The following is a 15,953-nucleotide window of genomic DNA, read 5'->3' on the forward strand; positions in this document are numbered from 1 at the left end:
CCCATACACACCTGGAACGATCCTGATACACAGTGAAAACACCAAACACATCTGGCAGGATCCTGAAACACTGTGAACCCCCATACACTCCTGGCAGATCCTGATACACTGTGAAAAACCCATACACACCTGGCAGGATCCTGTTGCACTATGAAATACCCATACACATCTGGAAGGATCCTGTTGCACTGTGAAATCCCCATACACATCTGGCAGGATCCTGATGCACTGTGAAAACCCCAAACACACCTGGCAGGATCCTGATACACTGTGAAAACCCCATACAAACCTGGCAGCATCCTGATACACTGTGAAAACCCCATTCACACCTGGCAGGATCCTGATGCACTGTAAAAACCCCAAAATCTCCTGGCAGGATCCTGAAAAACTGTGAAACCCCATACACACGTGGCAGGATCCTGATAAACTGTGAAACCCACATACACACCTGGCAGGTTCCTGATACACTGTGAAATCCCCATACACACCTGGCAGGTTCCTGATCCACTGTGAAAACCCCATACACACCTGGCAGGATCCTGATACACTCTGAAAACCCCATACACACCTAACCGTATCCTGAAACACTGTGAAAACCCCAAACATACCTGGCACGATCCTGATACACTGTGAAAACCCCATACACACCTGGCAGGATCCTGATACACTGTGAAAAACCCTCACACACCTGGAAGGATCCTGATGCACAGTGAAAACCCCAAACACACCTGGCAGGATCCTGAACCACTGTGAAACCCCATACACACCTGGCAGGATCCTGATAAACTGTGAAACCCACATACACATCTGGCAGGATCCTGATACACTGTGAAAACCCATACACACCTGGCAGGATCCTGGTCCTCTGTGAAACGCCCATACACACCTGGAACGATCCTGATACACAGTGAAAACACCAAACACATCTGGCAGGGTCCTGAAACACTGTGAAACCCCATACACACCTGGCAGATCCTGATCCCCTGTGAAAAACCCATACACACCTGACAGGATCCTGTTGCACTATGAAACACCCATACCCATCTGGAAGGATCCTGTTGCACTGTGAAATCCCCATACACATATGGCAGGATCCTGATGCACTGTGAAAACCCCATTCAGAACTGGCAGGATCCTGATAAACTGTGAAACCCACATACACACCTGGCAGCATCCTGATAAACTGTGAAACCCCCAGACACACCAGGCAGGATCCTGATAAACTGTGAAACCCCAATACACACCTGGCAGCATCCTGATAAACGATGAAACCCCCAGACACACCTGGAGGATCCTGATACACTGTGAAACCCACATACACACCTGGCAGGATCCTGATGCACTGTGAAATCCCCATACACACCTGGCAGGATCCTGATAAATTGTGAAGCCCCCATACACACCTGGCAGGATCCTGATACATTGTGAAAACCCCATACACACCTGGCAGGATCCTGATACACAGTGAAACCCACATACACACCTGGCAGGATCCTGATACACTGTGAAAACCCCATACACATCTGGCAGGATCCAGATGCACTGTGAAAACCCCATACACACCTGCCAGGATGCTGATACACTGTGAAAACCCCATACACACCTGGCAGGATCCTGATCCACTGTGAAAACCCCATACACACCTGGCAGGATCCTGATAAATTGTGAAACCCCCATACACACCTGGCAGGATCCTTATACATTCTGAAAACCCCATACACACCTGGCAGGATACTGATACACAGTGAAACCCACATACACACCTGGCAGGATCCTGATACACTGTGAAAACCCCATACACATCTGGCAGGATCCAGATGCACTGTGAAAACCCCATGCACACCTGGCAGGATCCTGATACACTGTGAAAACCCCATACACACCTGGCAGGATCCTGATCCACTGTGAAAATCCCATACACACCTGGCAGGATCCTGATACACTGTGTAACCCACATACACACCTGGCAGGATCCTGATACACTTTGAAAACCCCATACACACCTGGCAGGATCCTGATGCACCGTGAAAACCCCAAAAATACCTGGCAGGATCCTGAAAAACTTTGAAACCCCATACACACGTGGCAGGATGCTGATAAACTGTGAAACCCACATACACACCTGGCAGGTTCCTGATACACTGTGAAATCCCCATACACACCTGGCAGGATCCTGATAAACTGTGAAACCCACATACACACCTGGCAGGATACTGATCCACTGGGAAAACCACATACACACCAGGCAGGATCCTGATAAAATGTGAAACCCGCATACACACCTGGCAGGATCCTGATGCACTGTGAAACCCACATACACACCTGGCAGGATTCTGATAAACTGTGAAAACCCCATACACGCCTGACAGGATCCTGATGCACTGTGAATACCCCAGACACACCTGGCAGGAACCTGATGAACTGTGAAACCCCATACACACGATGCAGGATCCTGATACACTGTGAAACCCCCAGACACATCTGGAAGGAACCTGATGCACTGTGAAAACCCAATACACATCTGGCAGGTTCCTGATGCACTGTGAAAACACCATTCACATCTGGCTGGATCCTGATAAACTGTGAAACCCCATGCACACGATGCAGGATCTAGATACACTGTGAAACCCCCATATACATCTGGAAGGATCCTGATGCACTGTGAAAATCCCATACACATCTGGCAGAATCCTGATGCACTGTGAAAACCCCAAAACATCTGGCTGGGTCCTGATCAACTGTGAAACCCCCAGACACACCAGGCAGGGTCCTGATAAGCTGTGAAACCCCCATACACACCTGGCAGGATGCTTATAAACTGTGAAACCCCCATACACACCTGGCAGGATCCTGATAAACTGTGAAACACACATACACACTTGACAGGATCCTGATAAACTGTGAAACCCCCATACACATCTGGCAGGATCCTGATACACTGTGAAAACCCAATACACACTTGGCAGTATCCTGATTCACTGTGAAATCCCATGCACACCATGCATGATCCTGACAAACTGTGAAACCGACAGACACAGCGGGCAGGAGCCTGATACACTGTGAAACCCACATACACACCTGGCAGGATCCTGATACACTGTGAAAACTCCATGCACACCTGGCAGGATACTGATAAACTGTGAAACCCACATACACACCTGCCAGGATCCTGATAAACTGTGAAACCCCATGCACACGTGGCAGGTTCCTGATACACTGTGAAAACCCCATACACACCTGGCAGGATGCTGAAACACTTTGAAAACCCCATACACATCTGGTAGGATCCTGATTAACAGTGAACCCCCATACACACCTGGCAGGATCCTGACAATCTGTGAAACCCCCATACACACCTGGCAGAATCCTGATACACTGTGAAAACACCATACACACGTGGCAGGATCCTGATCCACTGTGAAAACCCCATACACACCTGGCAGGATACTGATACACTGTGAAATCCCATACAAACCTGGCAGGATCCTGATCCACTGTGAAACCCCCATACACACCTGGCAGGAACCTGATACACTGTGAAATCCCCATGCACACCATGCATGATCCTGACAAACTGTGAAACCGACAGACACACCGGGCAGGAGCATGATACACTGTGAAACCCACATACACACCTGCCAGGATGCTGATCCACTGTGAAAACCCCATGCACACCTGGCAGGATCCTGATACACTGTGAAAACCCCATACACACCTGGCAGGATCCTGATCCACTGAGAAAACCCCATACACACCTGGCAGGATCCTGATACACTGTGAAACCCACATACACACCTGGCAGGATCCTGATACACTTTGAAAACCCCATACACACCTGGCAGGATCCTGATGCACCGTGAAAACCCCAAAAATACCTGGCAGGATCCTGAAAAACTGTGAAACCCCATACACACGTGGCAGGATGCTGATAAACTGTGAAACCCACATACACACCTGGCAGGTTCCTGATACACTGTGAAATCCCCATACACACCTGGCAGGTTCTTGATCCAATGTGAAAAGCCCATACACACCTGGCAGGATCCTGATACACTCGGAAAACCCCATACACACCTGGCAGGATCCTGATAAATTGTGAAACCCACATACACACCTGGCAGGATACTGATCCACTGGGAAAACCCCATACACACCAGGCAGGATCCTGATAAAATGTGAAACCCACATACACACCTGGCAGGATCCTGATGCACTGTGAAACCCACATACACACCTGGCAGGATTCTGATAAACTGTGAAAACCCCATACACACCTGGCAGGATCCTGATGCACTGTGAATACCCCAGACACACCTGGCAGGATCCTGATGAACTGTGAAACCCCATACACACGATGCAGGATCCTGATACACTGTGAAACCCCCAGACACATCTGGAAGGAACCTGATGCACTGTGAAAACCCCATACACATCTGGAAGGATCCTGATGCACTGTGAAAACACCATTCACATCTGGCAGGATCCTGATAAACTGTGAAACCCCATGCACACGATGCAGGATCTAGATACACTGTGAAACCCCCATATACATCTGGAAGGATCCTGATGCACTGTGAAAATCCCATACACATCTGGCAGAATCCTGATGCACTGTGAAAACCCCAAAACATCTGGCTGGGTCCTGATCAACTGTGAAACCCCCAGACACACCATGCAGGGTCCTGATAAGCTGTGAAACCCCGATACACACCTGGCAGGATGCTTATAAACTGTGAAACACACATACACACTTGACAGGATCCTGATAAACTGTGAAACCCCCATACACATCTGGCAGGATCCTGATACACTGTGAAAACCCAATACACACTTGGCAGTATCCTGATTCACTGTGAAATCCCATGCACACCATGCATGATCCTGACAAACTGTGAAACCGACAGACACACCGGGCAGGAGCCTGATACACTGTGAAACCCACATACACACCTGGCAGGATCCTGATACACTGTGAAAACTCCATGCACACCTGGCAGGATACTGATAAACTGTGAAACCCCCATACACACCTGGCAGGATGCTTATAAACTGTGAAACCCCCATACACACCTGGCAGGATCCTGATAAACTGTGAAACACACATACACACTTGACAGGATCCTGATAAACTGTGAAACCCCCATACACATCTGGCAGGATCCTGATACACTGTGAAAACCCAATACACACTTGGCAGTATCCTGATTCACTGTGAAATCCCATGCACACCATGCATGATCCTGACAAACTGTGAAACCGACAGACACAGCGGGCAGGAGCCTGATACACTGTGAAACCCACATACACACCTGGCAGGATCCTGATACACTGTGAAAACTCCATGCACACCTGGCAGGATACTGATAAACTGTGAAACCCACATACACACCTGCCAGGATCCTGATAAACTGTGAAACCCCATGCACACGTGGCAGGTTCCTGATACACTGTGAAAACCCCATACACACCTGGCAGGATGCTGAAACACTTTGAAAACCCCATACACATCTGGTAGGATCCTGATTAACAGTGAACCCCCATACACACCTGGCAGGATCCTGACAATCTGTGAAACCCCCATACACACCTGGCAGAATCCTGATACACTGTGAAAACACCATACACACGTGGCAGGATCCTGATCCACTGTGAAAACCCCATACACACCTGGCAGGATACTGATACACTGTGAAATCCCATACAAACCTGGCAGGATCCTGATCCACTGTGAAACCCCCATACACACCTGGCAGGAACCTGATACACTGTGAAATCCCCATGCACACCATGCATGATCCTGACAAACTGTGAAACCGACAGACACACCGGGCAGGAGCATGATACACTGTGAAACCCACATACACACCTGCCAGGATGCTGATCCACTGTGAAAACCCCATGCACACCTGGCAGGATCCTGATACACTGTGAAAACCCCATACACACCTGGCAGGATCCTGATCCACTGAGAAAACCCCATACACACCTGGCAGGATCCTGATACACTGTGAAACCCACATACACACCTGGCAGGATCCTGATACACTTTGAAAACCCCATACACACCTGGCAGGATCCTGATGCACCGTGAAAACCCCAAAAATACCTGGCAGGATCCTGAAAAACTGTGAAACCCCATACACACGTGGCAGGATGCTGATAAACTGTGAAACCCACATACACACCTGGCAGGTTCCTGATACACTGTGAAATCCCCATACACACCTGGCAGGTTCTTGATCCAATGTGAAAAGCCCATACACACCTGGCAGGATCCTGATACACTCGGAAAACCCCATACACACCTGGCAGGATCCTGATAAATTGTGAAACCCACATACACACCTGGCAGGATACTGATCCACTGGGAAAACCCCATACACACCAGGCAGGATCCTGATAAAATGTGAAACCCACATACACACCTGGCAGGATCCTGATGCACTGTGAAACCCACATACACACCTGGCAGGATTCTGATAAACTGTGAAAACCCCATACACACCTGGCAGGATCCTGATGCACTGTGAATACCCCAGACACACCTGGCAGGATCCTGATGAACTGTGAAACCCCATACACACGATGCAGGATCCTGATACACTGTGAAACCCCCAGACACATCTGGAAGGAACCTGATGCACTGTGAAAACCCCATACACATCTGGAAGGATCCTGATGCACTGTGAAAACACCATTCACATCTGGCAGGATCCTGATAAACTGTGAAACCCCATGCACACGATGCAGGATCTAGATACACTGTGAAACCCCCATATACATCTGGAAGGATTCTGATGCACTGTGAAAATCCCATACACATCTGGCAGAATCCTGATGCACTGTGAAAACCCCAAAACATCTGGCTGGGTCCTGATCAACTGTGAAACCCCCAGACACACCATGCAGGGTCCTGATAAGCTGTGAAACCCCGATACACACCTGGCAGGATGCTTATAAACTGTGAAACACACATACACACTTGACAGGATCCTGATAAACTGTGAAACCCCCATACACATCTGGCAGGATCCTGATACACTGTGAAAACCCAATACACACTTGGCAGTATCCTGATTCACTGTGAAATCCCATGCACACCATGCATGATCCTGACAAACTGTGAAACCGACAGACACACCGGGCAGGAGCCTGATACACTGTGAAACCCACATACACACCTGGCAGGATCCTGATACACTGTGAAAACTCCATGCACACCTGGCAGGATACTGATAAACTGTGAAACCCACGTACACACCTGCCAGGATCCTGATAAACTGTGAAAACCCATGCACACGTGGCAGGTTCCTGATACACTGTGAAAACCCCATACACACCTGGCAGGATGCTGAAACACTTTGAAAACCCCATACACACCTGGTAGGATCCTGATAAACAGTGAACCCCCATACACACCTGGCAGGATCCTGACAATCTGTGAAACCCCCATGCACACCTGGCAGAATCCTGATACACTGTGAAAACACCATACACACGTGGCAGGATCCTGATCCACTGTGAAACCCCCATACACACCTGGCAGGAACCTGATACACTGTGAAATCCCCATACACACCTGGCAGGATCCTGATGCAGTGTGAAAACCCCATACACACGTGGCAGGATCCTGATCCACTGTGAAGCCCCACACACACCTGGCAGGATACTGATAAACTGTGAAACCCACATACACACCTGGCAGGAGCCTGATACACTGTGAAACCCACATACACACCTGGCAGGATCCTGATACACTGTGAAAACCCCATACACACCAGGCAGGATCCTGATAAACTGTGAAACCCACATACACAGCTGGCAGGATCCTGATGCACTGTGAAAACCCCATACACACATGGCCGGATCCTGATAATCTGTGATACCCCATACACACCTGGCAGGATCCTGATGCACTGCGAAACCCCCATGCACACCTGGCAGGATCCTGAAGCAGTGTGAATTTACCATACACACCTGGCAGTTTCCTGATCCACTGTGAAAACCCCATACACACCTGGCAGGATCCTTAAATTCTGTGAAAAACCCATACACACCTGGCAGGAACCTGATGCACAGTGAAAACCCCAAACACATCTGGCAGGATCATGAGACACTGTGAAAAGCCAGTACACACCTGGCAGGATCCTGATGCACATTGAAAACCCCAAACACACCTGGCAGGAACCTGAACCACTGTGAAACCGCATACACACCTGGCAGGTTCCTGATAAACGGTGAAACCCACATACACACCTGGCATGTTCCGGATACACTGTGAAATCCCCATACTCACCTGGCAGGATCCTGATACACTCTGAAAACCCCAGACACGCCTGGCAGGATCCTGATACACTGTGAAAACCCCACACACACCTGGCAGGATCCTGATGCACAGTGAAAACCCCAAACACACCTGGCAGTATCCTGAACCACTGTGAAATCCCATGCACACGTGGCAGGTTCCTGATAAACTGTGAAACCCCCATACATACCTGGCAGGATCCTGAACCAACGTGAAACCCCATACACACCTTGCAGGATCCTGATAATCTGTGAAACCCACATCCCCACCTGGAAGGATACTGATCCACTGCGAAACCCCATACACACCAGGCAGGATCCTGATAAACTGTGAAACCCACATACACACCTGGCAGGATCCTGATGCACTGTGAAATCCCCATACACACCATGCAGGATCCTGATCAACTGTGAAACCCACATACACACCTGGCAGGATCCTGATACACTGTGAAAACCCCATACACACCTGGCAGGATCCTGATGCACTGTGAAATCCCCATACACACCATGCAGGATCCTGATCAACTGTGAAACCCACATACACACCTGGCAGGATCCTGATACACTGTGAAAACCCCATACACACCTGGAAGGATCCTGATGCACTGTGAAAATCCCATACACATCTGGCAGTATCCTGTTGCACGGTAAAAACCCCATTCACATCTGGCAGGATCCTGATAAACTGTGAAACCCCCAGACACACCAGGCAGGATCCTGATACACTGTGAAAACCCCATACACATGTGGCAGGATCCTGAACCACTGTGAAACCCCATACACACCTGGCAGGATCCTTATAAACTGTGAAACCCACATACACACCTGGCAGGAGCCTGAAACACTGTGAAACCCACATGCACACCTGGCAATATCCTGATACACTGTGAAACCCACAAACACACCTGCCAGGATCCTGATAAACTGTGAAAACCCCATACACACGTGGCAGGATCCTGAACCACTGTGAAACCCCATACACACCTGGCAGGATCCTTATAAACTGTGAAACCCACATACACACCTGGCAGGAGCCTGAAACACTGTGAAACCCACATGCACACCTGGCAATATCCTGATACACTGTGAAACCCACAAACACACCTGCCAGGATCCTGATAAACTGTGAAAAACAAATACACACCTGGCAGGATCCTGATAAACTGTGAAACCCCATACACACGTGGCAGGATCCTGATACACTGTGAAAACCCCAGACACACCTGGCAGGATCCTGATAAACTGTGAAACCCCATGCACACGATGCAGGATCTAGATACACGGTGAAACCCCCATGTACATCTGGAAGGATCCTGATGCACTGTGAAAATCCCATACACATCTGGCAGGTTCCTGATGAACTGTGAAAACCCCATTCACATCTGGCAGGATCCTGATCAACTGTGAAACCCCCAGACACACCAGGCAGGGTCCTGATAAACTGTCAAACCCCCATAAACACCTGGCAGGATGCTTATAAACTGTGAAACCCCCATGCACACCTGGCAGGATCCTGATAAACTGTGAAACACACATACACACTTGACAGGATCCTGATAAACTGTGAAACCCCCATACACATCTGGCTGGATCCTGATACACTGTGAAAACCCCATACACACTTGGCAGTATCCTGATCCACTGTGAAATCCCATACACACCTGGCATGATCCTGTTAAACTGTGCAACCGACAGAAACACCAGGCAGGAGCCTGATACACTGTGAAACCCACATATACACCTGGCAGGATCCTGATACACTGTGAAAACTCCATGCACACCTGGCAGGATCCTGATAAACTGTGAAACCCGCAGACACACCTGTCAGGATCCTGATAAACTGTGAAACCCCATGCACACGTGGCAGGTTCCTGATACACTGTGAAATCCCCATACACACCTGGCAGGATGCTGAACCACTTTGAAAACCCCATACACACCTGGTAGGATCCTGATACACAGTGAACCCCCATACACACCTGGCAGGATCCTGATAATCTGTGAAACCCCCATACACACCTGGCAGGATGCTGATCCACTGTGAAAACTCCATACACACCTGAAAGGAGCCTGATACACTGTGAAACCCCCATACACACCTAGCAGTATCCAGATACACTGTGAAAACCCCATACACACCTAGCAGGATCCTGATGCACAGTGAAACCCCATACACACGTGGCAGGATCCTGATAAACTGTGAAACCCACATACACACCTGGCAGGATCCTGATACACTGTGAAATCCCCATAAACACCTAGCAGGTTCCTGATCCACTGTGAAAAACCCATACACATCTGGCAGGATCCTGATACACTGTGAAAACCCCATACACACCTGGCAGGATCCTGATACACTGTGAACAACCCAAACACACCTGGCAGGATCCTGATACACTGTGAAATCCCCATAAACACCTAGCAGGTTCCTGATCCACTGTGAAAAACCCATACACATCTGGCAGGATCCTGATACACTGTGAAAACCCCATACACACCTGGAAGGATCCTGATGCACTGTGAAAATCCCATACACATCTGGCAGTATCCTGTTGCACGGTAAAAACCCCATTCACATCTGGCAGGATCCTGATAAACTGTGAAACCCCCAGACACACCAGGCAGGATCCTGATAAACTGTGAAAGACACATACACACCTGACAGGATCCTGATTAACTGTGAAACCCCCAAACACACCTGGCAGGATCCTGATACACTGTGAAAACCCCATACACACGTGGCAGGATCCTGAACCACTGTGAAACCCCATACACACCTGGCAGGATCCTTATAAACTGTGAAACCCACATACACACCTGGCAGGAGCCTGAAACACTGTGAAACCCACATGCACACCTGGCAATATCCTGATACACTGTGAAACCCACAAACACACCTGCCAGGATCCTGATAAACTGTGAAAAACAAATACACACCTGGCAGGATCCTGATAAACTGTGAAACCCCATACACACGTGGCAGGATCCTGATACACTGTGAAAACCCCAGACACACCTGGCAGGATCCTGATAAACTGTGAAACCCCATGCACACGATGCAGGATCTAGATACACGGTGAAACCCCCATGTACATCTGGAAGGATCCTGATGCACTGTGAAAATCCCATACACATCTGGCAGGTTCCTGATGAACTGTGAAAACCCCATTCACATCTGGCAGGATCCTGATCAACTGTGAAACCCCCAGACACACCAGGCAGGGTCCTGATAAACTGTCAAACCCCCATACACACCTGGCAGGATGCTTATAAACTGTGAAACCCCCATGCACACCTGGCAGGATCCTGATAAACTGTGAAACACACATACACACTTGACAGGATCCTGATAAACTGTGAAACCCCCATACACATCTGGCTGGATCCTGATACACTGTGAAAACCCCATACACACTTGGCAGTATCCTGATCCACTGTGAAATCCCATACACACCTGGCATGATCCTGTTAAACTGTGCAACCGACAGAAACACCGGGCAGGAGCCTGATACACTGTGAAACCCACATACACACCTGGCAGGATCCTGATACACTGTGAAAACTCCATGCACACCTGGCAGGATCCTGATAAACTGTGAAACCCACAGACACACCTGTCAAAATCCTGATAAACTGTGAAACCCCATGCACACGTGGCAGGTTCCTGATACACTGTGAAATCCCCATACACACCTGGCAGGATGCTGAACCACTTTGAAAACCCCATACACACCTGGTAGGATCCTGATACACAGTGAACCCCCATACACACCTGGCAGGATCCTGATAATCTGTGAAACCCCCATACACACCTGGCAGGATGCTGATCCACTGTGAAAACTCCATACACACCTGAAAGGAGCCTGATACACTGTGAAAACCCCATACACAACTGGCAGGATCCTGATGCACAGTGAAAACCCCATACACACCTAGCAGTATCCAGATACACTGTGAAAACCCCATACACTCCTAGCAGGATCCTGATGCACAGTGAAACCCCATACACACGTGGCAGGATCCTGATAAACTGTGAAACCCACATACACACCTGGCAGGATCCTGATACACTGTGAAATCCCCATAAACACCTAGCAGGTTCCTGATCCACTGTGAAAAACCCATACACATCTGGCAGGATCCTGATACACTGTGAAAACCCCATACACACCTGGCAGGATCCTGATACACTGTGAACAACCCAAACACACCTGGCAGGATCCTGATACACTGTGAAAACGCCATACACACCTGGCAGGATCCTGATACACTGTGAAATCCCCGTACACACCTGGCAGGATCCTGATGAACAGTGAATACCCCAAACACACCTGGCAGGATCCTGAACCATTGTAAAACCCCATACACATGTGGCAGGACCCTGTTAAACTGTGAAACCACCAAACACACCTGGCAGGATCCTGATAAACTGTGAAACACACATAGACACCTGGCAGGATCCTGATCCACTGTGAAACCCCATACACGCCAGGCAGGATGCTGATAAACTGTGAAACCCACATACACACCTGGCAGAATCCTGATGCACTGTGAAATCCCCATAAACACCAGGCAGGATCCTGGTAAACTGTGAAACCCACATACAAATCTGGCAGGATCCTGATTCACTGTGAAAACCCCATACACACCTGGCAGGATCCTGATACACTGTGAAAACCCCATACACACCTGGCAGGATCCTGATGCACTGTGAAAACCCCATACACACGATGTAGGATCCTGATACACTGTGAAACACGCATACACATCTGGAAGGATCCTGATGCACTGTGAAAACCCCATACATATCTGGCAAGGATCCGGATGCCCTGTGAAAACCCCATTCACATCTGGCAGTTCCCTGATAAACTGTGAAACCCACATACACACCTGGCAGGATCCTGAGGAACTGTGAAACACCCAGACACACCAGGCAGAAACCTGATGAAATGTGAAACCCCCATACACACCTGGCAGGATCCTGATAAACTGTGAAACCCACATACACACCTGGCAGGATCCTGATAAACTGTGAAACCCCCATACACACCTGGCAGGACCCTGATACACTGTGAAAACCCCATACACACGTGGCAGGATACTGATCCACTGTGAAACCCCATACACACCAGGCAGGATTCTGATAAACTGTGAAACCCACATACACACCTGGCAGGAGCCTGATACACTGTGAAACCCACATACACACCTGGCAGGATCCAGACACACTGTGAAAACCCCAGACACACCAGGCAGGATCCTGACAAACTGTGAAACCCACATACACACCTGACATGATCCTGATAAACTGTGAAACCCCATGCACACGTGGCAGGATCCTGATAGACAGTGAAACCCCCAGACACATCTGGAAGGATCTTGATGCACTGTGAAAAATCCATACACATCTGGCAGGATCCTGATGCACTGCTAAAAAGGCCATTCACATCTGGCAGGATCCTGATAAACTGTGAAACCCCCAGACACACCAGGCAGGATCCCGATAAACTGTGAAACCCCCATACACACCTGGGAGGATCCTGACAAACTGTGAAATCCCCATACACATCTGGCAGGAATCTGATAAACTGTGAAACCAACATACACAACTGGCATGATCCTGATAAACTGTGAAAACCCCATAAACACCTGGCAGGTTCCTGATAAACTGTGAAAACCCCAGACACACCTGGCAGGATCCTGATAAACTGTGAAACCCACATACACACCTGGCAGGATCCTGATACACTGTGAAACCCCCAAACACACCTGGCATGATCCTGATAAAATGTGAAACACACATACACACCTGGCAGGATACTGATACACTGTGAAAACCCCATACACACCTGACAGTATCCTGATGGACAGTGAGAACCCCATACACACCTGGCAGGATCGTGATACACAGTGAAAACCCCACACACACCTGGCAGGATCCTGTTGCACAGTGAAACCCCCAAACACACCTGGCAGGATCCTGATACACTGTGAAAACCCCATACACACCTGGCAGTATACTGATGCACTGTGAAAACCCCATACACACCTGGCAGGATCCTGATACACTGTGAAAACCCCACACACACCTGGCAGGATCCTGATCCACTGTAAAAATCCCATACACACCTGGCAAGATCCTGATCCACTGTGAAAACCCCATCCACACTTGGCAGGATCCTGATACACTGTGAAAAGCCCATACACACCTGGCAGGATCCTGATACACTGTGAAACCCCATACACATCTGGCAGGATCCTGATACCCTGTGAAACCCCATACACACCTGGCAGGATCCTGATACACAGTGAAACCCCCATACACACCTGGCAGGATCCTGATCCACTGTGAAAACTCCATGCACGCCTGGCAGGACCTTGATAATCTGTGAACACCCCATACACACCTGGCAGGATCCTGATACACTGTGAAATCCCTGACACACCTGGCAGGATCCTGATCCTCTGTGAAAACCCCATACACACCTGGCAGGAAAGCGATCCACTGAGAAAACTCCATACACATCTGGCAGGATCCTGATCCACTGTGAAAACCCCATACATACCTGGCAGGAACCTGATCCACTGTGAAACCCCATTCACATCTGGCAGGGTCCTGATAAACTGTGAAACCCACATACACACCTGGCAGGATCTTGATACACTGTGAAAACCCCAGACACACCGAGCAGGATCCTGATGCACAGTGAAACGCCAAACACACCTGGCAGCATCCTGAACAACTGTGAAAACCCATACACACGTGGCAGGATCTTGATAAACTGTGAAACACACATGCACACCTGCCAGGATCCTGATACACTGTGAAATCCCCATACACACCTGGCAGGTTCCTGATCCACTGTGAAAACCCCATACACATCTGGCAGGATCCTGATACGCTGCGAAAACCCCATACACACCTGGCAGGATCCTGATACACTGTGAAAACACCATACACACCTGGCAGGATCCTGATACACTGTGAAACCCCATACACACCTGGCAGGATCCTGATACACAGTGAAACCCCCATACACACCTGGCAGGATCCTGATCCACTGTGAAAACTCCATACACGCCTGGCAGGACCTTGATAAACTGTGAAACACACATGCACACCTGGCAGGATCCTGATACACTGTGAAAACCCCATACACACCCAGCAGGACCCTGATGCACAGTGAAAACCCAGACTCACCTGGCAGGACCCTGAACCTCTGTGAAAACCCATACACACGTGGCAGGATCTTGATAAACTGTGAAACACACATACACATCTGGCAGGATCCTGATACACTGTGAAAACCCCATACACACCTGGCAGGATACTCATACACTGTGAACAACCCCGTACACACCTGGCAGGATCCTGATACACTGTGAAAACCCCATACACACCTGGTAGGATGCTGATACACTGTGAAAACCCCGTACACACCTGGCAGGATCCTGATGCACAGTGAATACCCCAAACACACCTGGCAGGATCCTGAATCACTGTGAAATCCCATACACATGTTGCAGGATCCTGATAAACTGTGAAACCCCCAAACACACCTGGAAGGATCCTGATAAACTGTGAAATCCACATAGACACCTGGCAGGATCCTGATCCACTGCGAAACCCCATACGCACCAGGCAG

This window comes from Heterodontus francisci, unplaced genomic scaffold (assembly GCF_036365525.1).
Source record: "Heterodontus francisci isolate sHetFra1 unplaced genomic scaffold, sHetFra1.hap1 HAP1_SCAFFOLD_84, whole genome shotgun sequence".
Classification (NCBI taxonomy): domain Eukaryota; kingdom Metazoa; phylum Chordata; class Chondrichthyes; order Heterodontiformes; family Heterodontidae; genus Heterodontus; species Heterodontus francisci.